This window comes from Eutrema salsugineum, unplaced genomic scaffold (assembly GCF_000478725.1).
Source record: "Eutrema salsugineum unplaced genomic scaffold, Eutsalg1_0 scaffold_3, whole genome shotgun sequence".
Lineage (NCBI taxonomy): Eukaryota > Viridiplantae > Streptophyta > Magnoliopsida > Brassicales > Brassicaceae > Eutrema > Eutrema salsugineum.
This window is the reverse complement of record NW_006256756.1, coordinates 9,939,999-9,963,112: the sequence shown is the minus strand read 5'-3', so window position 1 is coordinate 9,963,112 and position 23,114 is coordinate 9,939,999. Positions and strand designations below refer to the sequence as shown.

At 42.8% G+C, this 23,114-nt stretch overlaps 2 non-coding genes across 2 annotated transcripts; both read left to right on the top strand.

The window, feature by feature from the left end:
* The first annotated feature begins 4,845 nt into the window (after positions 1-4,845).
* LOC112085771 lies at positions 4,846-4,952 on the top strand. The gene has a single exon (XR_002899069.1). It is a non-coding gene; the product is annotated as a small nucleolar RNA R71 (small nucleolar RNA).
* A 17,117-nt stretch (positions 4,953-22,069) lies between these two features.
* Positions 22,070-22,176, top strand: LOC112085569. The gene has a single exon (XR_002898872.1). It is a non-coding gene; the product is annotated as a small nucleolar RNA R71 (small nucleolar RNA).
* The last annotated feature ends 938 nt before the right edge of the window (positions 22,177-23,114 follow it).

Genomic DNA, 23,114 nt, shown 5'->3' with positions numbered 1-23,114 from the left:
AGAACTAAGTGTGGGGAAATACTTGTTGGTGAGTGGAAAAAGGAGAGATGAGTGGAAAAAAAAGGAGAATGGTGAGAACTAGGGGATAGAAAAAGAAAAGAAATCAGTCTTGGAGTTTTGAGTCAAAGAAAGTGAGCTCTAGTGTTTTGAAAAGAAAAAGTCTAGCCTCTAAATGAAAAGAAAAGAAAAGAAGCCCAAGAGCTCAAATGTTTTAAAAAGAAAGAAAAAGAGGCTAGAAGTTACAAAAGAAAGTGAAAAAGAGCTATGTAAAGTTTGAACTCCAATACTTGAGTGTGAAAATGAAAAGTGAGTCCCCTAGTGAGAGGGAATTGAGTGTGGAAAGTGAGGTTCTTGAGAGGTTGAGCAAGTGAGAAAGCTTTGAGTAGAGTGTGGGGTGGGATGAGTCCTTGCCCTTGTATGCATAGGTTGCTTTTTACCTTTAGCATTCTGCCAAAGTTTGATCATTCATAGAGAGATCCTCTTGCTGCATTGAACCCACTCAGGCGCTGATGAGACCATTTTAGTCTCATTACCTCACCCTAGCCAAACTTTGCTTGTTTGAACATTGCATCATTTGATCCACTTGGTAAAGAGCTTAATGAATGTCAAAGAGTTGAGGAATAAGAGAACTTGTGGAGATTACTGTTGAGTTGATACATCAGAGTATGGTCTTGCATTGCATATTGAGCATGAACTTGAATTCTCTTAGTGGTCACTTTTCTCTTTCAAAGGAAAAGATGAGCTCCCAATGCATTCAACCTCTCTCTCTCATTTGTTCTTTTTGCTTGAGGACAAGCAAAGGATGAGTGTGGGGGAGTTGATATATTCATAAATTGCATCATTTAATATACATATTCTAGTCCAAATCATGTCTTATCTCATGCATTTTAGGTCTTTAGGAATTGTTTAAGGACTTAGGAGATTGCATTAGGTCCGAGAGAGTTTTGCATGTTTTGGAGTGTTAAACAGGTGCTTTTGGAGACAATTTGGAGTGGAGGATGTGATTCAGACGAAGAAATGGAGTTGGAATGATCAAAAATGGTGAAAAGGAGCAATTTTGGGTTTCTCGGCAAAATGGTGTACTGAAGGTCGAAGGTTCTCGGCCAAAATCCTTCCCGCGGGTAGCTTTCTCGGCCAAAAACACGTACCGCGGTCAAGTCTCTTGGCCAAAATCTCCGGGTGCAGACACGTTTCCGAAATCGCCCGTCCGGGAAACCTTCCGGTCAGATTCAGCTGTCGGAGTCTGCATAAAAGTTGGAGATAATTGATTCAAGAGTTCATAACAATTGGAATCAAGGCATTTGGACCACGGAGCTGAAAGATATGGTAATCGGAAGACGAACAGGTCTCGCCCTCATTCCGGAGCAATCCGATATTCCTGAATGATCGCCTGTCCGGAGAACCTTCCGGTCCGATTCAGTTGTCTTGTGCTTCATCAAAGTTGGAGAGGTTTGGATCACGGTTCCAGAGCAAGTAAAATCATGGCATTCTGAAACGTGAGCAGAGAGTTAAGCTCGTCGGAAGGTACGCTTGTCTCGCTGCCGTTTTGGACCGACCCGATGAGCTCCGAGTAATGGGAAGGACGGTGCACTTCCAGACCGAATCAGTTTACGGGGCCTTCATGAGAATCAGAGATATTTGAGTCCTATTTCCAGAACGTCATAGAACATTCAATTCGGAGCTATGAGCAGGAAGATACGGTCTCCGGAATGGACACATGTCTAGACGCCTCTCTCTGATCGTGTAAATGCACTGAAAAGATGAGCCCTCCAGGAAGCCTTCCACTTCCCAAGAACCGAAGATTTTTTCACCAAAGTTGGAGATATATGAGTCCTCTGTCCTCTGCAACTGGAATTACTCAATTCGGACAAGTATCGTAGAAGTTACACTCTCCAGAATGCGAAGTGGTCCAAGCTGCTCTGAATGCTGCGAGAAAGCCTTGCGACTTGGTTAACTCGCAGGCCTGAAGACGAATGCCTGGAAATTGATGCTGCGAGTTGAGAAGTGCGGGTAAGCTATCAATGGATGAGGTCTGAGGCTCCCGAGCAAGAAAATTGCTAAGTCCACAATACTGCGATTTGGGCGTGCTACCTGGGAAGCATGAAGATCAAGTCGCACATACACTCTCAATTTACTCCTAGTTAGGCGTGCTACCTGGTGAAAGAGGTCCAAGCCGCAGTAAAAAGAGGAATGGCCGAGTTGTCTAAGTCATAAAGGCTGCGGCTTAGTCGTGCTACCTGGGAACAAAGAAGACCAAGCCGCACAAATGTTCGCAATTTACTCCAAGTTGGGCGTGCTACCTGGTGAAAGAGGTCCAAGCCGCAGCAAAAAGAAGAACGGCCAAGATGTCTAAGTAACAAACCCTGCGGCTTAGGTATGCTACCTGGGAGACACTGGACCAACCCGCAGTAATTCCACTTTACCCACTAAAGCCGGGTCAGGACCCGGTTTGTTCCGGGCTGACCCGGTTCATTAGCACTTAGTATATATAGCTTTTTGGAGAAAAACCCTAGACATCTTATCTTCTACTTAGTTTTCTCTCTAGTTTTCTTTCCTTTTTAGTGTAAAACGTTTTTGATTAAGAGATATCTGAAGGGATTTGATCATTCCAAGTCTGTTTCTTATCATCTCATCATCTCATTTCTACTTCTAATCATCATTAACATCATCTCTTGCAAAAGATTAGATGTGTTCTTCATGATTAGTGAGTAGTCATCTTTTAAACATCTAGGTGTGTAGATTAGGGTGCTTAGATGTTTGATTGGTGATGTTTAGGGTTTAGATTCTCATTCCATTTCCTTAGTTAGCTGCTCTTAATGCCAGATTTCCTTGGGAAAGTGAAATCTGGGTTCATAGGCATTTCATGCACCAAAAGTGTTTGATGAAATGCCTGAATGAGCTAACTTAAAGGTTTATGCCTTTTTCATCATGGGAATGATTTGTTAAATGCATGAATGACATATTAGAACTGTTTCTTAATGCTCATTAATTCATATTTCACAAATGATGATTTGGTTTGAAAGTGGATTAGTGTAGAGATTAATGCCTTCATGAGAGGATTAGTCTAGATTAGAGTTCTAAGTTGAAATGTTTGAGATCATGTAATTGCTTGTTATGTCTTTCTGTATAAGATTCAGTCTTCTTGGTTGAGAGATTGTTTGGTCACTTATTAGGCTTGATGCATTATGCTTGCTGATTGCTTGATTATATCTAATGGTTGTTAGACTTGATTAAGTGATTTGCAAAGGGATTATTGTCATGGGAATGAATTAATCTGATTAAGAAGCCTAGACTAAAGAGTAGCAAGTGTTGCATTATGTTCTTAGCATCATGATTCAATATCTAAAGCACCCTAATCAATGATCACATCTAGAGGTTTAGCTTTTATCATTTGCTTAATCACCATCATCTTGTTTTGTTTGCTTGCTTAGTTCATTAATCATAGCTTGTTTGTTTCTTGTTTTATGCTTTCTTGTTGCTGCTTTCACAAAACTCATCTTAGATTACTTGACTTAAGAACCTATCACATAAACTAGTGCCTAACTACCACACATATGGATTGACACCCCTTATACTACTTTGACAAGGGGATTGATAACCCATCTAAGGCCTTAAAAACCTTAGTTATCAATTATACTAACACTTGAGCCTGAATCACACAAAGCATTCTCCAATTTAAAGTTGCCAAGAGTGCAAGAGATGGTGAACTTCCCTGGGTTACCTAGCTTTGGGAGGGAGGTGGGTTTCATCTGAGTTGATTCAGAGGTGGAGGCACTATCTGTTGGCTTTGCTTGACCAGTTGGCAGCTCCTTTGTTTCAATAGACACTGAATCACTCCCTTGCTGAATAGAAAAAACTGAACCGGCTGCCCCCACACTTTTGCTCTCAATGTCCTCATTGAGTTCATGTAAGAAGCCCATGAAATCCTCTATAATGGCATTCTCATCCACATGAGTTTGTGCAGGTTCACTAGAGACTTGACCATAGAGAAGGTCTTCTATTTCTTGCACAGCAGCTGAATGGTCATCATTGCAGTGGATGGCATTGCAGTAATCTTTTGAGTTTTGAAGAGCTTTACCAGGAAGAGATACTTGTGGTTCAAAAGTGCAGATGCCCTTGTTCTTTTTAATAGCCTTTATTTCAGCTCCTAGTGTCTCCAGGTCGGATACCAACTTTTTTTGTCCTATTAAGAGCTATTGGAGAACAACATTGAAATCAGGACTTTGTTGAATAGGTGGTGGGGCAAAACCAGGAGGTGGTGGCCTTTGTTGCTGGAAGCTGAGTTGGTTATTGAAGCTATTCCCTTGATTCTGAACCGCTGGTTGCCGAAAACCCTGTTGACCTTGGGAGTTACCTTGGTACTGATTCTGTTGGACAAAGCTTTGAGGAGTGTATATTTGGTCTTGGTGGTTGGCCACATTGTTGCTCCTATAGGACAAGTTCTGGTGTTTGTTGAAGTTGTTGTAACCATTGAACTTGTTTTGATTCCCAATGAAGTGCAACTCCTCTTGAGTGAGACCCTCTTCATTGATATTTGTGAAGCATCTCTTCTCCTCACTCACATAGTGTATTGGCTTTTGAGTGGCAGCTAGGGCTTTGTCAAGCTTTATATTCAGCACTTTAAACTTCTCTTCCAGCCCTTGGTGTCTACCAGAATCTTCTCCTCTATAGCTTCTATCATAATCTTCCCCGTAAGTGTCTTGGCTCATGGCTAAGTTCTCAACAAGTTCCATAGCTGCATTGTTTTTTTTTGCCAAGTAATTTCCATTTGATGCTGTGTCCAACTGAATCCTGATCTTAGGAACAGCTCCTCTATACAAAGTGCTCAGGAGAGAGGCTTCTGAAAAGCCATGATGTGGATACTGATTTGTGTAGCTTCTAAACCTGTCCAAAGCTTCTCCAAAGGTCTCATTAGGATGTTGAGTGAAGCTGGAAATCTGGTTCCTTAGCTTTGCAGTCCTTGAGCTTGAGAAGAACTTGGATAGAAAGGCAATCTTGCATTGCTCCCATGTGTGGATGGATCCTCTTGGGAGGTTCTTTTCCCAATAATGTGCCTTATCTCCAAGGCTGAATGGGAACAATCTCAGTTTGAAGCTGTCTTCAGATACCCCATTGATCTTAGTGAGATCACAAACTCTGTCAAACTGATCCAGATGCTCCAAGGGATCCTCCATAGGTAAGCCATGGAACTTCTGATTCTGAACCATATTGATCAAAGAGGCCTTCACCTCAAAGTTATTGTTTTGGACAGGAGGTGGCCTGATTCCTGCTCCATACTGGTGTGCATAAGCTCGGTCATTCTCACCAACAAAGACTGGTTGGGGCTGATGACGTATGGGTGGGTTTGGTAAGGGTTGTGGCTGGTTAACTTGAGATAGGTCTTGGTTCTGATTACCCTGAGCGTGTCCCTGATGGACCTGAGCCTGTTGAGCCTGGATTCCAATCCCATTACCAGCTCTTTGACCGTGATCAGCTTCTTGAGCCTGATGCTCATTCCCAACTTGCTGATTCATTCCTAACCTCTCCAAGTGAACAGCTCTTTCTCTTTGTCTTCTGGCTTGGATTCTTATGATCATAAACCAGAAAACAAAGACAGAACTTGAAAGGTGATCAGTAAAACAAAAGAAACTTGATCTCAAAAACTATATCAGAAACTAATGCTAACAATCCCCACACAATATGGCAACGGCACCAATTGATAACTAATGTTTTTAAGGCCTTAAGAAGGGTTATCAATCCCCTTGTCAAAGTAGTATAAGGGGTGTCAATCCATATGTGTGGTAGTTAGGCACAAGTTTATAAGACAAGTTCTTAAGTCAAGTGAAACAAGAAAGATTTGGTGACATGTAACAAGTGAAAATATAAACAAGGAACAAACAAGCAATGATTAATGAACTAAGCAAGCAAACAAAACAAGATGATGATAAAGCAAATGATGAAAGATAAACCTCTAGATGTGATCATTGATTAGGGTGCTGTAGATATCAATTCATGATGCTAAGAACAATAATGCAATGCAAGTTACTCTTTAGTCTAGACTTCAAAAGCAGATTAATTCATTCCCATGACAATAATCCCTTTGCTAATCTCTTAATCAAGTCTAACAACCATTAGATATAATCAAGCAATCAACAAGCATAATGCATCAAGCCTAATAAGTGACCAAACAATCTCTCAACCAAAAAGACTGAATCTTACACAGAAAGACATTGCAAGCAATCACATGATCTCAAACATTTCAACTTAGAACTCTAATCTAGACTAATCCTCTCATGAAGGCATTAATCTCTACACTAATCCACTTTCAAACCAAATTCCCATTTGTGAAATATGAACTAATGAGCATTAAGAAACAGTTCTAATATGTCATTTATGCAATTAACAAACACTCTCATGGCATTAATGCATAAACCTTTAGTTAGCTTTCATTCAGGCATTTCATCAAACACCTTGTGGGTGGAGATTTGCCTAAGCTCTAGACCAGAGTGATGTGCAAAGATCTAGCATTAGGAACAGCTAACTAAGGAAATGAAATGAGAATCTAGTCCCTAAACATCATAAATCAAACATCTAAGCACCCTAATCTACACACCTAGAAGCTTAAAAGATGACTACTCACTAATCATGAAGAACACATCTAATCTTTTGCAAGAGATGATGTTAATCATGATTAGAAGCAGAAATGAGATGATGAGATGATAAGAAACAGCTTTGTAATGATCAAATTCTTCAGATATCTCTTAATCAAAAACGTTTTTACACTAAAAAGGAAAGAAAACTAGAGAGAAAACTAAGTAGAAGATAAGATGTTTAGGGTTTTTTTCCAAAAAGCTATATATACTAAGTGCTAATGGACCGGGTCAGCCCAGGAAAAACTGGATCCTGACCCGGCTTTGATGGATAGTGGTGTGGTTTGCCACGGTCAGATGATGCTTGGCCAGACCGTGGCAAACTGATAGTGTCAAAGTTCTTGGACAGATTCTTCATGATCAAGGTTGCCATGGCTTGATTTACACCATGTCTAGTTGCCGTGTCTCTTCTTTTCTGGGTTTGGGTGATGAACTTCTTGGATTGCCACGTTCTTGATCTGGACCGTGTTATGTTGGGCGTGGCAAGGTGTTGATGATTCGGTGATTGCCACGGCCAAACATCAGGCCGTGCTTCAAGACCATGTCAAATCCCGACCATGACATTATGGGCGTGTCAAAGATCTTCATTGCTTTTTGTGGTCAGGTCCAAGGCCGTGGCATTGAGACCGTGTCAAACGCCGAGAAAGTGTACAAAGTTGCCACAGTCAAGTCCTAGACCGTGGCATTGAGACCGTGCCAATCGCCGAAGATGAGTAAAGTCCTTCCCGGCCAAATGCTACTTTGCCACGGTCAAGTGTAGACCGTGGCATGAAGATCGTGTCAAGTGCAGAAGGACTTCAATTAAGTGCCACAGTCAGGTGTGGACCGTGGCGTTCCATCGTGGCATCTTTCCCTTAGCTCGCATTGTTCAGGGCTGCTTGGACCACTTCGCATTCCGGGAGGCTTAACTTCCAGGATATTGGTCCGAATTGTGTGATTCTGGTTGCACAGGACAGAATACTCATATATCTTCAACTTTGATAAAGGAAGCTTCGATGCTTGGGAAGTGGAAGGTTTCCTGGAGGGCTCATCTTCGCAGTGCATTTACACGATCAGGGAAAGGCGTCTAGACATGTGTCGATTCCGGAGACCATATCTTCTTGCTCATAGCTCCGAATTGAATTATCTCGGATGTTCTGGAAAGAGGACTCGAATAGCTCTGATTCTTATGAAGGTCCCGTAAACTGAATCGGTCTGGAAGTGCACCGTCCTTCGCATTCTTCGGAGCTCATCGGCTTGATCCAAAACGGCAGCGAGACAGGAGTTTCTTCCGACGAGCTTAGCTTTCTGCTCACGCGTCCGAATTCCATGATTCCACTTTCTCTGGAACCGTGATCCAATCCTCTCTAACTTTGATGAAGCACCCGACAGCTGAATCGGACCGGAAGGTTCCCCGGACAGGCGATTTCGGAAACGTGTCTGCATCCTGGTGCGCGAGAATGGCCGAGAACCTCCAAAAACCCTATTTTACCATTTTTTAAGTCTTGGTCACCATTCCACTTCCTGGATTCATCTTTTCAGCTCCAAATAGCTCCAAATACACCTGATAAACACTCAAAACATGCAAAGACTCATTGGGACCTAATGCATCTCCTAAGTCCTAAAACAAACCCTAAGGACCTAAAATGCATGGAATAAGATATGATTTGGAATGAAATATACAACCTAAATGATGCAAATTATGAACATATCATCTATACACATTCTATGTCCTGTTATAGTCCAAGTAGCTATCAGCTCATCCTTCTCGTTTTTAACCACTGTGATCCCACCTTTCTTGGGCACAACGTGACCAAGAGATACCCACCTTGAGTCAGAGATTGGGTAAATTATCCCTTCCTCAAGGAGCTTGAGTATCTCCTTCTTAACCACCTCCTTGAGGTTCGGGTTAAGACGTCGTTGATGCTCAATAGAGGACATAGCTTGGTCCTCTAGGTGTATCTTGTGGGTGCATATGTCAGGAGAGATCCCTCTAATATCAGCCAAACAATATCCTATGGGTCTCCTGAACTTTCTTATCTCACTAAGCAATGCACTCTCTTCAAGCTCTAATAAGCTATCATTAATGATCATTGGATATGTGGAGTTTAAGCCCAAGAAGGCGTACCTGAGCCCTGTTGGTAGAGGCTTGAGCTCAACAGGGGGTGCATCTGCCTCATTCCAATCCTTGTCGAAGCTGCATTGGCTAGTGTCTGATCCTCTGGTATCCAAAACCTCAGAACCACATTGTTCCAGTTCCAAAAAACTTGTCTCAGGACCAAGTTCTCTAGCATTGTCCAAATACAGCTTGTACCCTTCACTTTTTTCTGCTAAGAACCCATGGTCCCTTCGTTCTTGGGTTAAAGCAGCTTGAAGAGGGTCCTCATTATTCAGTTCCTCAAGCAACTCATCAGCCAACTGATCCATTGTCTCCACATAGAAGCATTGACCTTCTATGGTGGGCTTCTTCATCATCTCATTCACATAAAAATTAAGCTTCTCAGGCCCAAGTTGAAGCTCTATGATCCCACCTCTCACGTCAATAATAGCTCCTGCTGTGGCCAAGAATGGCCTGCCCAAGATAAAAGGATCAACTGGTTCCTCATCCATCTCTAGCACAACAAAATCAGTTGGAACCTCAAAACCACCTATCTTAACAGGCAGATCTTCCAACATCCCAACAGGTAATCTAACTGATCTGTCTGCAAGGACAAGAGAGATCCTTGCAGGTGTGAACACTCTAAAGCCAAGCTTCTTTCCTATGGAGAATGGCATCAAACTGAAAGATGCTCCCAGATCACAAAGGCATCCAGAGAAAAGTAGAGGTCCAATGGCACAAGGGAGTGTGAAACTCCCTGGATCAGTCAACTTTCTTGGAATAAACTTTTTCTGAATGATGGCACTACATTCATGACTTAGTACCACCATGCCTTGAAGCCATTCAAAACTTACCCATCTTTGGCATCATTAGAAATGCATCAATGAGAGGAATTGTGAGTGGTGTCTCATTGAGTGCCTTCTCAAATACAGCTCTTGCCTTGTCTACAAGTTGCTTCTTAAATATCCCTGGAAATGGGAGCTTGGGTTGGTATGGAGGTGGTGGCACATATATCATTTCTGATTCAGGTTCCTTTTCTTTCTCTTTACCCATTTCTTTTCTTGATCCTTCAGCAACTTGATAATCTTTTAAGGCTGCCTCCCCCTCAGTTTGATCATTGTCCTCAATGATCACATTGTTGTGTGATAGACAAGACTTTTTTAGGGTCTCAGGGCTATCAATCCCCTTGTCAATGTAGCACAAAGAGGTTTATCAATCCAGATGTGGTGTTAGACACTAAACTATGTGATCAAGTTCTTAATTCAAGCAAACAATAGTGATTTTGGTTAACTAATGACAACTAACAAACTTAAACAGGATTAAAGACTAATGACAATGACAAATGATATGATGTGAATATGATATGATGGAGGCATGAGATTCTAGACATGATAGTTGGTTAGGGTGCTTTGGTGCTAAACTAGAAATGCTAATGACAATGATGAGACATGATTCAAATGATTAAGAACTCTAATCTAGGTTAATCCTCTCATGAAGGTATTAACCCCTATACTAATCCATTTTCAAACCAAATTCCCATTTGTGAAATATGAATCAATATGCATTAATAAACAGTTCTCAATGATCATTCAAGCATTTAACAAATCATTCCCATGATGAAAAATTGCTTAAACCTCTAACACAACTCTTTCAGGAATTTCATCAAACACTTTTGGTGCATGAAATTCCCAGAATCTAGATCTCAAGTGATTATCAAGGATCTAGCATAGAGAACAGTTGTTTAGAGAAATGAATCAATGAATCTAGCCCTAAGCACTCCTAATCTAACACTTTAGCACCCTAACCTACACATCTAGAACCTCATTAAGGTAACTACTCACTAATCATGATCAACACACTAGATCCTTTGCAAGATGTGTTGTTAATCATGATTAGAAGTTGATTTTGATGATAAGAAGTGATGAACAAGAAGGAAAGAAACTGCAAATCGATTTTAAACTCTCTAAAACAAAGTGTATTCAGTAGGTTTTCACAAAAGGGGAAAGAAGACTAAAAGTAGATTAAGTGTTCTCTCCAAATTAGGTCTAAAAACATTATAAAGGGGGCTTGGGCGAACCGGGTCAACCCGGAACAAACCGGGTACTGACCCGGCCTTGATGGGCAAAGAAGGGTTTGCCACGGTCTGGTGTGTCCTTGGTGTGACCGTGGCATTCCTGACCGTGTCAAAGACTTCATTTGTGTTCTTGGTTCATTTTGATGCCACGGTCTGATCAAGCTTCATCTGGAACTCGTGGCAACCTACCGTGTCAAACGCCGAAGATGTGTAAAGGTTGCCACGGTCAAGCCTCCAGACCGTGGCATTCAGACCGTGCCAAGACTCGCATGCGTGTGAAATCCTTCCCAGCCAAGTCTATGCTTGCCACGGCCAAGTCTCAGGCCGTGGCATTGAAGTCGTGTCAAAAACCGAAGCTGTGTAGAAGTTGTCTCCAGCTACTTGTTCATTTGCCACGGTCAAGTCCCAGACCGTGGCATTCAGCTCGTGCCAATCGCCGAAGGATGCAAGAAGTTCCTCTCAGCCAAGTGTGTGTTTGCCACGGTCAAGTAAAGACCGTGGCATGAAGATCGTGTCGTTGGCCGAGGGTGCACAAAAGTTGCCACGGCCAAGTGTGGACCGTGGCATTGAAATCGCGGCATGTTTAACTTAGTCATCCTGGGCTGTCTGGACCATCTCGCATTCCGGAGAGTGTAACTTCCTGGAGACCTGTCCGAATTGAGTGCTTGATGAAGGAAGTTTCAGTGCTTGGGAAGTGTAAGGTTTCCTGGAGGGCACATCTTTGAAGTGCATTTACACGACCAGAGAGAGGCGTCTAGACATGTGTCCATTCCGGAGACCGTATCTTTCTTCTCAAAGCTCCGAATTGACTGATCTCGGATGTTCTGGAAAGAAAACTCAAATGTCTCTGATTCTCATGAAGGCCTCGGAAACTGAATCGGCTTGGAAGTGCACCGTCCTTCGCATCCTTCAAAACTGATCTGCTCGGTCCGGAATACCTGCGAGACAGGGGTTCCTTCCGACGAGCTTATCTCTCTGCTCACGCGTCCGAATTCCACGATTCCACTTGATATGAGACCGTGCTCCAATGCTCTCCAACTTCTATGAAGGACCTGCCGTCTGAATCGGACCGGAAGGCTCCCCGGACAGGCGATTTCTGAGACTCGTTCAAACCCGGAGATTTTGGCCGATACACTTCGTTCGCGGTACATGGAAATGGCCGGTAAAGCTTCCCACGGTACATGAAAATGGCCGGTAAAACCTTCCTGGCCAGCGAGAATGGCCGATAATCTCCCAAGACCCAATTTTTCCACTTTTTCAAGTTTTGCTCACCATTCCACCTCCTGGATTCATCTTTTGAGCTCCATATTCACCTGATAGACACTCAAAACATGCAAAGACTCATTGGGACCTAATGCATCTCCTAAGTTCTAAAACAAACCCTAAGGACCTAAAATGCATGAAATAAAACATGATTTGGAATGATTTATGCAACCTAAATGATGCAAATTATGAACATATCAACTCCCCCACACTTGTCCTTTGCTTGTCCTCAAGCAAGAAGAGCAAATGAGAGAAAGAGGTTGTATGCAATGGGAGTTCACATTTTCTTTTTGAGAGAAGTGATCACAATGAGAATTCAAGTCCATGCTCAATTATGCAATGCAAAGTCATACTCAGATATATGTCAACTCAGCAAGGAATCTCCACAAGTTCTTCTCTCTCTCAACCCTTTCACATTCATTAAGCTTTTATCAGGTGGATCTCATGATGCAAGGTTTAAACAAGCTGGTTTGGCTAGGGAGAGGCTATGAGATTAAAATGATCTCAATCAGTGCTCAAGTGGGTTTAATGCAGCAAAGGGATCTCTCTATGAATGATCGGCAGAATGCTAAAGGTAAAAAGCAACCTATGCATACAAGGGCAAAGACTCATCACACCCCACCCCCTACTCAAAGCTTCCTCACTTGCTCAAAAATCCTCACTTTTCACTCTCATTTTCCTCTCACTAGGGGATTTACTTTTCACTTTTCCTCTCAAGTCTTGGAACTCAAACTTTACACAGCTCTTTTTCTTTTACAACTTCTAGCCTCTTCTTTCTTTCTTAACAAAACATTTGAGCCTTTGGCTTCTTTTCTTCCTTTTTTTTTTTTTTTACTTAGAGGCTAGACTCTTTCTTTTCAACAAACCAGAGCTCACTTTCTCAAAACACCAAGACTGATTTCTTTTTCTTTCATTCCCCTAGCTATTTTCACTCTCTCTTTCCCACTCATCTCACCTTTTTCCACTCACCAAAAGGTTTTTTCCCCCACACTTATTCCTCGCCAAAACTCTCAGTTCCTTGATGTTGGAACACAACACTCAATGAGACCTGCCCTTGTCGCTCTAAACCTAACACTTTCTGCTAAGTTTGATCCAAGGTGGCCTTTCAATTCACACACAAACATTGGCTTGAAAGAAGGATGGGTTCAAGGTGTGGGAACTGATCCATGATGTGGATTCAGCTACTTGAGCTAAGGAAAAGAGTGGTAAAAACAATGGTTCTAGCTCAAGTATGTATATTGGTATCCACAAGTTTTTTCAAACAATGCATCACAAGATATTTTCAAGTCAAGTTCAAGGTTCCCACTTAATTAGAGTTGAGTTCAATTCAAACTTGCTTTTCAGATTCAAATCATTTCAGACTTTGCAAGCACAGAAAAAGATTCACAAGCATATTCAATTCAAATTCTCAAAGTAATGTACTCTCTAAAAAACCTATCATTACTCCTTGCAAGATGCAACCTACATGCAAATGCAATATAGACTCAATCCTAAAAATGAGAATGCAACTACATGATCATTTTTTATTTTTTTTTTGGTTTTTATATGCACTTAGATGAATATGCAACTAGAATGTGACTCAAGACTCAAAGTGTAAAATAAGAAAATAGAAAACATGATTAGTAAAGGATAAAACTCCTCCCCCACACTTAAATAACACAGTCCCTTGTGTTATAAAGTATGAGAGAGAAGTGAAATCAAAGCAAACAGGTAAAATGCAAAAGAAAAAGAAAGTCTACATGCTATTTACAAGGTTTTGAGTGTTTACCTCAATCGCTGAGGTCTGATCCCAAGTAGTGGGATGGATTGGAGGTGGAACATGATGGAGTGGAATATCTGGGTGGGCTGCTCTCAGGTGAGTCTGGTTGGAATGCTGTGGCCGGATTTACCCAATCTTCTTTTCCTGGTGGTAGCACAAGGTCATTGGCAGCTGAGCTTTCTCCCACCTCTTCTCTTGTATCTCGTTTGGGTGAGGTGGCTGGAGCTGTGAGCTTTTTAACCTTCTTCTTAAGCTGCCTAACACAGTCAACCAGCTTGTTGATCGTTTTGTCTTGCCATTTGCACCATTTCTGAAGGGTGTTAACTCTGGAATACAGCTTCCTTGTGTGATAGTCAGGCTCACCCCAAAAGTAAGGATCAAAGTGATACCTTCCTGCTCCCATCCTTCTTTCAAAATCTCTTGGCTCCTCATGCTCACAACCAGCGGTCCTAGTTGTGTCCTCCTCTTCAGCTGGCTCTTTACCCTTAGAATTAATTGGCTTCTTACATTTGGGAATTGGAGGGTGAATGGCTGAGTTGTAGAGCTGATCCTTTAGGACAATAAAGGAGACATTGTGCCTTTCTGTGAGAGTGGTGATGGCTGGGTTTGGCAACAGAACATGAACTTTTTCATCTTGCAAGAGCTTGAAGGTGTACAAGAAGTGTTCACCATTGCTTTCTCTTAGAAACCCAACCTTGGTGAGGGTAACTTCATCAATCAACCCAGGCCTGACTGCAACATTATCGAAGACAAAACCTCTTGCTTTCAGAATCCTTGTCACTAGCCATCCATTGTGCAGCTTAGTGAGCTTCTTTCTTTTACCCTCACTCCAAGCAATGTCCTTGTAAATCAGCATTTGGCGTGCCAAGAATGCACCGCTAGAAGGGATGTAATGTGGAAGGCGAAACTCTCTCTTGCTCTTCAAGTGACTGATGAGAGGATGAAGACCCGTACCCAGTAGCTCCATGTCAGCTAGATGTACTACTCCATCATTGTGCTTGGTAAAGAACATTTGGCAAAGCACCTTGTGAGCATAGCGGATTGCTGGGTTTCTTATCCATGAACTCTTGCATCTTCCTCCTCTGAAGCTCCCAAAAGCAATTGTATCCCACAAGTCAGTGATCATGTGATCAGGGTATGTGAACTTCACTGTCTCTTCTTGTGCAGGTCTTGTAAAAGCAAAGATCTCATCAAGTTCTTTGAAGCTTACATGGTGTTGTGCACCATCTATTGTGAACTCTATGTGCCCAAGACCTTTGCCCTCTTTGATTCTTGCATCTCTAGGGCCATATCTACAAACTTGAAGGGATGCAAGAAATTCTTGTGTAACACCATCATGAGCCACATCTTTCATCTCAAAGAATCCACCAAACCCCATGTTGTTGAAAATGAGCTGAACCTCTTCAAGAATACCCATCTTCCTCAGCAGTTCCATATCAGGGAACTTGGTTTGCTGAACTTTTGCACTTCTGAACATGTCAAAGTAGTCATCAAAAGTTGGCTCTCTGTCCTCAGAACCTGACTTTGCTTTCTTGGCCCGCTTCAATGCTGTTTCAGGGTCTCTCTCTGTTCCGTCTTCATCCTCAGCCACAGCCACCTCTTTTCCTGCCCTGTGAACGACCTCAACCAATGCCAGCTCAGTACCAGAAGTTTTTGAAGTGGAGGCCTTTGTTTTCTTTGGTGCAGCAATCTTCTTTGTTTTCTTCTCAGCTGAATCCTTTGGCTTTCTCCTCCTTTTCTGTTTCTCGAAAACTTTGTGCCCAAAAGGCAAAATCTGATCCTCTGATTTCTCTTTTTTAGATTTCTCCATGGCTGCTTGTCTTTTTGTTCCTCCCATCCTGCATTTTCTCAAACCATTGTAAGCACCAAAGCAAGAGAACAACAAAAGTTTTTCAAAAATTCACCAAGTTCATGAGCAGCACCAATCGATTTTTCTTTAAAAGAAGGTATTTCAAGCTGATTAAAAACTCATTAAACTCAAAGCAATGGCAAGAAGCAATGCACATAAAGATTTCAGCTTGAAACACAATTTCTAAAAAAATCGATTCACATGATGATTTTCAAGAAAATTTCTCAAAAATTCCAAGAACAGGTCATTCTCAAGCAAGATTCATGAAATCCCTATCCATTCTACTTGCACAATACTCACAAAATGATTCCAAGGTATCAAGAAGTCCATTAAAATCGATTCCATTTGCTTTTCTCTGTTCATGAACAGTACTCTAAAGCATGGAAAAGGTGAGTTTTAACAGATTAATTACCTTGGAATCTTCAAGTTTCGAGTGTAAAACGAATGTGCAACAAGAAACTAGACAGGATTACGAGTTCAATGCAGTTGGAATCACTCAATTTGATGCAGCAACGAGAGAGATATGAAAGTTTAGAGTTCAAGAATGGAGAAGAGAGAGCAAACTCGCGATGAAGAAGAAAGAGTGGTGGGGAACAGCTGGCCTGGCGCGTCTGTTGACCGGTCAACGTCCGTACGGTCAACTGGAATTCAAATTTTGGATCGCGCCCCTTTGACCGTGTCACATGCCCGTGTCTACCACTCGAGGATGCTGCCTCTTTGCCGCGGTCTCGACTTGGTCGTGTCTTCAGGCCGTGGCAAACCCCGAGCATTGTCCTTCTTCTTTCTTCTTGCCACGGTATGATTGTGTCCCCGTGGCAAACCCCTCGTGTCCGTGCTCATTCCTCGGTCAAACCCTCAAAAACTTTGCCACGGTCAGGCCTTTAGCCCGTGTCTTGTAGACCGTGGCAAACACCGAACCTTGGCCGCTTCACTTTTGCTTTGCCACGGTCAGGCCTTTATCCCGTGGCAACCCCTAGTGGCAAACCCCGAACGTTGGACGTTTCGCCTTCATTTTGCCACGGCCTAAGCTTCTTCCCGTGGCAACCAAGTCGTGGCATGGTCCGAATGTTGCCTGGTCCACTTTTGTTCTTGCCACGGCCGCCTAGGTTCCATGTCACAAGGCCGTGGCATTCAACGAACACACGCCTCTTTTGCCACGGCCTGGCCTTGAGACCGTGATTATCTCCCCGTGGCAGCACAAAGAGACTTGCCACGCCTTGGTTTTGACCGTGGCTGGCCCCCATGTCAAAGGCCGAGCACAAGCTTGTCTCCATTCCTTCATCTCTTTTCATTCTGCATTCACTTTCCAAAGGTTCAGACTCACACCTAACACCTGTAATCACTCAACAGACCCATCAAAACATCCTAAAACATAAAAAGAAAAGAATCAAATGATCAAAAGCATATTTACAAAGGGTAAGCTTGGGGTGTCTCCCAAGAGCACTTTGTTTAATGTCTCTAAGTTTGACTTTGGTAACCTTATTAGCAGGCTGGTGGATCAAGAAGGGGAACTGATGTAGCTTCCTCCTTCCCTTGTGAAACTAAGTAATGCTTGATTCTCTGTCCATTCACCACAAATTCCTGACCATTCTTCCCTTCTAAGACAATGGCACCATAAGGCCTTACTTCAAGAACTTTGAAAGGTCCAGACCACCTAGACTTAAGCTTTCCTGGAAACAACTTAAGTCTGGAGTTGTAAAGCAAGACCAAATCACCATACTTGAACTCTCTCTTCAGAATCTTTTGATCATGCAGAACCTTGGTTTTCTCCTTATAGATCTTTGAGCTTTCAAAAGCCTCAAGCCTAATCTCCTCAAGTTCATGGAGTTGCATGATCCTTTTCTCTTGAGCTGTCTTGATATCAAAGTTTATAAACTTCACAGCCCACATAGCTTTGTACTCCAACTCAATAGGAAGGTGGCAGCTCTTCCCATATAGCAAACTGAATGGTGATGTTCCAATTGGAGTTTTGAAGGCAGTCCTGTAAGCCCATAATGCATCATCTAGCCTTTTGCTCCAATCCTTTCTGCTTGAGCTAACAGTCCTCTCAAGAATGGCCTTGATCTGTCTATTGGATACTTCAACCTGGCCACTAGTTTGAGGATGATATGGAGTAGCTATCTTGTGTTTAACTCCATGCTTTCTCAATAAACCTTCCAGAGTCTTGTTCACAAAATGGGATCCTCCATCAGAGATGACAACCCTTGGAACTCCAAACCTTGGGAAGATGATGTTCTTGAACAGCCTCACTACAACCTTGGAATCATTGGTAGGGGAAGCAATGGCCTCAACGCATTTGGACACATAGTCCACAACAACAAGTATGTATTGATTTCCATAGGATGAAATGAAAGGTCCCATAAAGTCAATCTCCCAGCAATCAAAGATCTCAACCTCTAGAATGGGGTTTTGAGGCATCTCACTTCTCTTAGATATGTTCCCATGGCTCTGACAGGCATCACATGCTGAAACCACCAACTGGGCATCTTTGAACATTGTAGGCCACCAAAACCCACTTTGAAGAACCTTTGCCACAGTTTTGAATGCCCCCATGTGACCTCCAAAGGCAGAACCATGACATTCTTGCAACACAGGTTGCATCTCCTCTTCAGCAAGACACCTTCTGTACAGCTGATCCTTGTTCAGAACATAGAGGTAGGGCTCATCCCAATAGTATCTCTGGACGTCTCTGAAGAACTTTTTCCTCTTGTAGGCATCTAATTCAGGAGGCTCCACCCCACATGCAAGATAGTTCACTATGTCTGCAAACCAAGGCATCCTCCTTTCTTGAATGCTCTCTACTTCCTCAAAATCCAAGTATGAATGGAGCACCATCAGAGACTCTTCAGGCAAAGCATCATCTATGGGAACTTTTTCTTCAATCCTCAGCCTTGAGAGATGGTCTGCAGCCCCATTCTCAATGCCCTTCTTATCAAGCACCTCCATATCAAACTCTTGGAGCAATAAAACCCATCTCAACAGCCTTGGCTTGGCATCTTTCTTGGGCATCAAGTACCGGAGGGCTGCATGATCAGTATACACAATGACCTTTGATCCCACCAGGTAGCTCCTGAACTTATCAAAGGCAAAGACAATTGCCAGCATTTCCTTTTCAGTTGTAGCATACTTCTCTTGGGCAGAGTCAAGTGTTCTACTGGCATAGTAGATCACATGCAGCTTCTTGTCTTTCTTTTGTCCAAGTACTGCTCCAACAGCAAAGTCAGAGGCATCTGTCATGACCTCAAAAGGTAGGGACCAGTCTGGTGCCTGAACTATTGGTGCACTAACCAATGCCTCCTTGATCAACTTAAAGGCTTCTTCACATTCAGCATCAAAGATGAAATCCACCTCCTTACACAACAGTCTTGTTAAGGGCCTGGCAATCCTTGAGAAGTCCTTTATGAATCTTCTATAAAACCCTGCATGACCAAGGAAGCTCCTTATCCCTTTAACAGAAGTGGGGGTTTGCAGATTTACCATCACTTCCACCTTTGCCTTATCAACCTCAATACCCTTTTCAGAGATCTTGTGCCCAAGGATTATTCCTTCTTGCACCATGAAATGACACTTCTCCCAGTTCAGCACCAAGTTGTGCTGCTCACATCTCTCCAACACCTGTGTCAAATTAGATAGACAGTCCGAGAAGGAGGAGCCATAGACACTAAAGTCATCCATGAACACCTCAACTTTCTCTTCAATAATGTCAGAGAAAATGTGCATCATACATCTTTGAAAAGTGGCTGGTGCATTACATAAACCGAAGGGCATTCTCCTATAAGCATAAGTGCCATAAGGGCAGGTGAATGTCGTTTTCTCTTGATCCCAGGGGTCTATGGGAATTTGGAAGAACCCCGAATACCCATCGAGAAAACAAAAATAAGGATGATTAGCTAACCTTTCAAGCATTTGATCAATGAATGGTAAAGGGAAATGATCTTTTCTAGAAGCAGAATTCAATTTCCTATAGTCAATGCACATGCGATGGCCAGTTATGGTTCTTTGAGCTATGAGTTCATCCTTATCGTTTTTCACCACTGTGATCCCACCTTTCTTGGGCACAACATGAACAGGAGACACCCATCTTGAGTCAGAGATTGGGTAAATTATCCCTGCCTCAAGAAGCTTTAGTATCTCCTTCTTAACCACTTCCCTAAGGTTGGGGTTAAGTCTACGTTGGTGCTCAATAGAGGACATGGCTTGGTCCTCCAGGTGGATCCTGTGGGTGCATATTTCAGGAGAGATTCCTCTAATGTCTGCCAAGGAATACCCTATGGCTCTCCTAAATTTCCTTATTTCACTAAGTAATGCACGTTCCTCATGCTCCAGCAAGTTATCATTTGTGATCACGGGAAAAGTAGAGTTCAGGCCTAAGAATGCATACCTGAGCCCTGTTGGTAGAGGCTTGAGCTCAACAGAGGGTGCATCAGCCTCATTCCAGTCCTGGTCCAGGCTGCTTTGGCTGGTGACTGATTCCTTGATAGCAAAGACTTCAGAGCCCCTTTGTTCCAGCTCCAAAAACTTTGTTTCAGGACCTAGCTCTCTTGCATTGTCCAGATACAGCTTATACCCTTCACTAGCTTCAGCCAAGAGCCCATTCTCTCCTTGTTCTTGAGTTAGAGCAGCTTGAAGAGGATCTTCAGTGTTCAGTTCCTCAAGCAACTCATCAGCCAACTGGTCCATTGTCTCCACATAGAAACATTGACCTTCAATGGTGGGTTTCTTCATCATCTCATTCACATCAAACTTGAGCCTTTCAGACCCAAGTTGAAGCTCTATTATCCCACCTCTCACATCAATAATGGCTCCTGCAGTTGCTAAGAATGGCCTGCCCAAGATGAGAGGATCTACTGGTTCCTCATCCATTTCCAGCACAACAAAATCTGTTGGAACCTCAAAACCACCTATCTTGACAGGTAGATCTTCCAATATACCTACAGGCAATCTAACTGATCTATCTGCAAGGATAAGAGAAATCCTTGAGGGTTTGAAAACTCTAAAGCCCAACTTCTTAGCTATGGAGAATGGCATCAAGCTGACTGATGCTCCTAAATCACAAAGACATCCAGAGAATAGAAGAGGTCCAATGGCACAAGGGAGTGTGAAGCTCCCTGGATCAGTTAACTTCCTTGGAATGGACTTCTTCTGAATGATAGCACTGCATTCATGACTTAGTACTACCATGCCTTGAAGCTCTTTTGTCTTGTTCAGAATTGCATCCTTCAAGAACTTCCCCATCTTTGGCATCATTAAGAATGCATCAATGAGAGGCATTGTGAGTGGTGTCTCTTTGAGTGCCTTCTCAAATACAGCTCTTGCCTTGTTCACTAGTTGCTTCTTAAATCTCCCTGGAAATGGGAGCTTGGGTTGGTATGGAGGTGGTGGCACATACTTTTTCTCTGGTTCTGGTTCTTTTGCTACCTCTTTACCCTTTTCTGTCCTTGGTTTCTCAGCAACTTGATCATCCTTTAGGGCTGCCTCCCCCTCAGGTTGATCATTGTCCTCAATGATCACTTTGTTGTTCTCAATACCAGGTAACTCCTTGCCACTCCTCAGTGTAATGGCTTTGGCATATTCCTTGGGGTTGGGTTCTGGTTTTCCAGGTAGGTGACCTTGGTTCCTTGAGCTTGATGCCTGGTTTTGCTTCAGTTCCTTGATTTCCTGCTGCATAGTCTGTTGACCCTGAAGTAGTTGTTGCAGAATACCAACCATATCTGTACCCATCTGTGGCTGCTGTTGAACCATTGGTGGCTGAAACTGTTGTTGAACCGGCGCCTGCTGTTGGAACTGTGGTGGACCAAACCCTGGTGGTGCCTTTAGCTGCTGTGAAGTGTAACCAGTGCCCTGAAATGGTTGCTGTTGCTGACCAAAACTCTGATTCTGACCAAATTGATTCTTGGGTTGGAATGACCCTTGAAAGTTGTTCTTGGGAACAAAGTTCTTTGGAGCTTGAGAATTGGGATAGACCTGGTCTTGTGGGTTAGCTACATTGGTGTTCCTGTAAGAAAGGTTTGGATTGGCATTACCATACTGATATCTTTGGAACCTCTGATTCCCAATGTAGTTGAGCTCCTCTTGGGTAAGACCTTCTTCACTTATGTTCTCAAAGATTTGAGAAGGTTCCTCATACTCTCCAACAAAATGTATTGTCTTCTGAGTGGTGAATTTCAGCTTGTCTAATTCACTTCTCAACTCCTTAACTTCTCTGGTGAGCCTCTGTTCTGAGCTTGAACCTTCAGACCTATTTGATCTGTCATAGTCTTCACCATAAGTATCATTGCTCAATGCTAAGTTCTCCACTAGCTCTAAAGCAGCATGTATCTCTTTACCCAGAAAGTTCCCATTGGAAGCAGTATCCAGCTGGTTTCTAATCTTGGGAAGAGCTCCTCTATACAGTGTGCTGAGAAGAGAAGCCTCACTAAACCCATGGTGTGGGCATTGGTTTGTGTAGCTCCTGAATCTCTCATATGCTTCACCAAAACTTTCATTGCTGTGCTGAGTGAAGCTAGAGATTTGGTTCCTCAGTTTTGCAGTTCTTAAGGTGGAGAAGAACTTAGATAAGAAGGCTTGCTTGCATTGCTCCCAGGTTTGAATGGAGCCTCTTGGAAGATTCTTCTCCCATTGATGAGCTTTATCACCAAGACTGAATGGGAATAGTCTTAGCTTAAAGCTGTCTTCTGAAACTCCATTGATCTTGGTCAGATCACACACCTTATCAAACTGGTCCAAGTGTTCCAAGGGATCTTCCATTGCTAACCCATGGAACTTTGAGTTCTGGACCATATTCAGCAATGATGCTTTCACTTCAAAGTTGTTGTTTTGCACAGGTGGTGCCTGAATACCAGCTCCATACTGATGAGCATTGGCCCTATCATTCTCTCCAACATAGACTTGGGGTTGCTCATATCTTCTTTGCTGTGGTTGGAAAGGGTGGGGTTGGTGGTGCACCTGGTGTCTTTGCTGAACATTTGCCTGATGCCTTTGTTGATGAGCTTGAGCTTGTCCTTGGTGGACATAAGCTTGTTGATGGTGCACCTGTTCCTGATGAACATTACCCTGATGAAGCCCTTAACCAACTCCAATACCAGCTCCTTGACCTTGACCCTGTTGCTCCTGAACTGGTTGTTCTATATCTACCACGTGATCTCCTTGTTCTGCCATCTCAGTCTGATCAATTTGTCTACCACGTCTGTCTCTTCTCCTCCTTGGTACCAAAAGGTTGATGTTGTTGTTTAGAGGAAAAGGAGGACCACAGCTTCTTGATCTAGACCTGGTGTTCATACACCTGAAATCACAAACAGAACTTGAAAGGAATCAGTAAAAACAAGAAAGTAAGCACTTGATCTCAAGAACAGATCAGAGCTTAATGCTAATCAAACCACAATTTGGCAACGGCGCCAATTGATAGACAAGACTTTTTTAGGGTCTCAAGGCTATCAATCCCCTTGTCAATGTAGCACAAAGAG